We start from the raw sequence: 4,600 nt of genomic DNA, 5'->3' as shown, positions 1-4,600 counted from the left end.
CTCCTCTCTTCTCCTCTCTTCTCTCCTCCTCTTATCTCTTCTCCTCTCTTCTCCTCTCCTCTTCTCTCGTCTCTTCTCTTCTCTCCTCTTCTCCTCTTTTTTCTCGGTTTTTGTTACATAGTGAAAAGGGCTTAAGGGTGTTGACTGGAACAGTTTCTCTCCCCTTGTTATGAGACTAAACGTCAGTCAATGTCTTTGTAAATATTGTACATATTTGATTGTTGTATATATATATAAATATATATATTATGTGTTCTTGCTTTTAATGTAATAATTATGTATGAATCTATTTATGTTTTATTGATGTTCTGGGTATTCTGAGGACAGCGTTTTGTAAATACTGTGTTATTTGTTGACGACGACGCGTTATAGGAACGATAAACATCGTGAGTGTCGGATCACCTGTCAATGACCTTTCAAAGGCACTATACCTGAACACTGAACAGAGCGATGTCTGGTTCGTTGCTCTGTAACACACCTCGGACGGTATCCAGGCTTTTATGAGGAAGTACGATTACACGATCTTCACTTTTAGTCTATGGTCGGCGGGTTGGTTTTCCATGGCTGTGTGTCCCAAATGACGCTCTGTTCCCTATATAGTGCACTACTTTTGTTCAGGGTCCATAGGGCTCTGGTCAAAAGTAGTGCACTATGTAGGTATAAGTGTGCCATTTGGTACGCGCACGCTATGAGTTGAAGCATTATTCTGTCATGTGTGCAAAGGGGCTAACTTAAACAGAAGATCTGAGCCTTGTATTACATATTATACATTTTTTTTATTGAGTATGTATTTGTATGAACCTGGATATGATAAACATTGTGATTCTAAAATCGCTGACTACGCAGTTTAATACAGCAGTTTGTTGTTTCTACATCTACAGTAGCAACACGTGTGACCCACCACCTCTATTAGACAGACCATTAAACCACTGCAGTTTGTTGTTTCTACATCTACAGTAGCAACACGTTTTATCCACCATTAGACTCTTTTAAGAATTCACATGTGAGGCCATGTGCTAAACAGAGGGAGTAAGAGACTAAAATAGTGGTAAAACTAGTAGCCTACAATAAGGAAAAACTCCAGGTAAAAATACACTTTATCTCGTCCTTAGCCTATATCCTAATCTGGTAAAACACACACTATATCAAATAAAATCCAAGTTTATTTGTCACATGCACAGGATACACAAGGTGTAAACGGTACAGTGAAATAGTTACTTGCATAGTACATGCAATATCAAAAACAGAATGTGTCCAGATAAAATATGCTATAATTATTAGATGAAGCTTAGCCAGACACACTTCGATGTGAAACAAATGCGATATCCAACCCCCAGCTACATCTAGCTACGTGGATGGCTCACTATTGTCACGACATGTACACATGTTCATAAATTACAATAGATAGCCATAATCACCCCCAGACACACCTGGCTAACTTCATGGGTCATGACGTCATCTGGCGTAGTGGAGTCTTTTGTTTAAACATAGCTAGCTAGCTAGCTAAACAATTAACCATAATCCCAACCCATACAGTACTAGCAATAGAAACTAGCCACCATACACGAAATGGTGTAGTATGAATTTGCAGGTAACTAAAGCTAACCAATTAGATTCAATGTTAGCTAGCTAGCCAAGACTCTTCCAAGAGCTGGCCGCCCAGCCAAACTGAGCAATTGGGGGAGAAGGGCCTTGGTCAGGGAGGTGACCAAGGAACCTGATGGTCACTCTGACAGAGCTCTAGAGTTCCTCTGTGGAGATGGGAGAACCTTCCTGAAGGACAACCATCTTTGAAGCACTCCACCAATCAGGCCTTTATGGTAGAGTGGTCAGACGGAAGCCACTCCTCAGTAAAAAGAACAACAGCCACTTGGAGTTTGCCAAAAGGCACCTAAAGGACTCTCAGATCATGAGAAACAAGATTCTCTGGTCTGATGAAACTAAGATTGAACTCTTTGGCCTGAATGCCAAGCATCACGTCTGGAGGAATCCTGGGACCATTCCTACGGTGAAGCATGGTGGTGGTGGCAGCATCATGCTGTGGGGATGTTTTTCAGCGGCGGGGACTGGGAGACTAGTCAGGATCGAGGGAAAGATAAATGGAGCACAGAGATCTCCTTGATTAAAACCTGCTCCAGAGCGCTCTGGTCTTCAGACTGGGGCGAAGGTTCACCTACCAACAGAACAACGACCATAAGCACACAGCCAAGGCAGGTCTCTGAATGGCCAGGCCAGAGCTCGGACTTGAACCAGATCTCTCTCTGGAGAGACCTGAAAATAGCTGTGCAGTGACGCTCCCCACCCAACATGACAGAGCTTGAGGGGATCTGAAGAGAAGAAAGGGAGAAAACTTCCCCAATGTTTTAATTTATTTTACCTTTATTTAATTAGGCAAGTCAGTTAAGAACAAATTCCTATTTTCAATGACAGCCTAGTGGGTTAACTGCCTTGCTCAGGGGCAGAACAACAGATCTTTACCTGGTCAACACGGGGATTCGATCTTGCAACCATTCGGTTACTAGTCCAGCGCTCTAACCGCTAGGCTACCTGCCACCCCATACACAGGTGTGTCATACCCAAGAAGACTCGAGGCTGTAATTGCTGCCAAAGGTGCTTCAACAAAGTGCTGAGTAAAGGTTCTGAATACTTATTTAAATGTGATATTTCAGTTTTTTATTTTCATGCAAAAATGTCTAAAACATCAGTTTTTGCTTTATCATTATGGGGTTATAGTAGATTGATGGAAAAATGATTTAATCAATTTTAGATTAATGCTGTAACTTAACAAAAATGTGGAAAAGGTCAAGGGGTCTTAATACTTTCCGATTGCACCATATATAGGTCCTGGATGGCAGGAAGCTTGGCTCCAGTGATGTACTAGGCCGTTCGCACTACCCTCTGTAGCGCCTTATGGTCAGATGCCAAGCAGTTGCCATACCAAGCGGTGATGCTCTCAGTGGTGCAGCTGTTGAACTTTTTGTCAAATGATATCGTCATTGATTTAATGTTGTTGCACTACTGTTGGTAGAAATACATATATTAGCGTGAATGGAGATACTTTTTGAGGTCAACTGCAAGGCTAACCCAACTGATAACTTTGGGTGCGGGAGAAGGTCTCTTTTAGGTACAGACAGCGTGAATCATCTGGCGTTTTTCTCACGGCATTCTGCACTGTCCTTTTATCAAGCAAATATACTTGTGTACTATATGAGAGTCCAGACGGCAACATTAACGTTTGTTTCCATTCCATGCAAGTTTTTTGATGTTGTGTGAAATGTGACGTTTTTGTATTTCATGTTTATTGTGCTGTCGTTCATTTTGTTACCTGTCATGTCAAAAAGGGCGTTGCTGCCTCGTTAGTACGTCCTCGGGTATAATAGTACACTCAAATAAATATTTAGCACTTTTATTAGCAAATTATTTAAGTATTGGGCGATAGATGGGTGGGCGATAGACAGAGATTATATTTTAATCTTTATCATGTTATGAAGGATGTTATGTGTCATGTTATGTACACCTGCATTGCTTGCATTTTGGGATTTTAGGCTGGGTTTCTGTACAGCACTTTGAGATATCAGCTGATGTAAGAATCGCTATATAAATACATTTGATTTGATTTGATGATATCCCTTAATGTCTCTTGCATTATAACCTCTGTGTCACTGTTAGCATTATAACCTCTGTGTCACTGTTAGCATTATAAACTCTGTGTCACTGTTAGCATTATAACCTTTGTGTCACTGTTAGCATTATAACCTCTGTGTCACTGTTAGCATTATAACCTCTGTGTCACTGTTAGCATTATAACCTCTGTGTCACTGTTAGCATTATAACCTCTGTGTCACTGTTCTGACCATAGTTATTTTGTGTTTTCCTTGTTTTAGTGTTGGTCAGGATGTGAGCTGGGTGGGCATTCTATGTTGTTTGTCTAGTTTGTCTATTTCTATGTTTGGCCTGATATGGTTCTCAATCAGAGGCAGGTGTTAGTCATTGTCTCTGATTGGGAACTGTATTTAGGTAGCCTGTTTTGTGTTGGGTTTGTGGGTGGTTGTTTCCTGTATTTGTGTTCTCTGCACCTGATAGGACTGTTTCGGGTTTTGCCACGTTTGTTGTTTCGTAATTGTGTTTATGTTTAGTTTCTCTTATTAAAAACCATGAACTCTAACCACACTGAATTTTGGTCCTCCTCTCCTTCTACGGAAGAAATCCGTTACACTCTGGTTACTATGAAAACTAGGAAACTAAATCATTGTTACTCCACTGTAAAACACTCAGATCTGTTATAGTACAATGTGGGAAAAAACGGGTAGCTCATTAATAAACCCATCCATGTTTTAACTTAATCCACTGTTTTTCCACTGTTATTCCACTGTTATTCCACTGTTAATCCACTGTTAATTCACTGTTATTCACTGTTAATCCACTGTTATTCCACCGTCTATCCACCGTTAATTCACCGTTAATCCACTGTTAATCCACCTTAATCCACTGTTAATCCACCTTAATCCACTAAATAAAATATGACCCACGCTTGACTGATCATGTTACTCTCTCTTGATAGTAATGTACACACAGACGTGATGGGTAAATAAAAGCCAAA

Source organism: Oncorhynchus masou, chromosome 29, assembly GCF_036934945.1.
Source record: "Oncorhynchus masou masou isolate Uvic2021 chromosome 29, UVic_Omas_1.1, whole genome shotgun sequence".
NCBI classification, from domain to species: domain Eukaryota; kingdom Metazoa; phylum Chordata; class Actinopteri; order Salmoniformes; family Salmonidae; genus Oncorhynchus; species Oncorhynchus masou.
Note: the sequence above shows the minus strand (reverse complement) of the source record.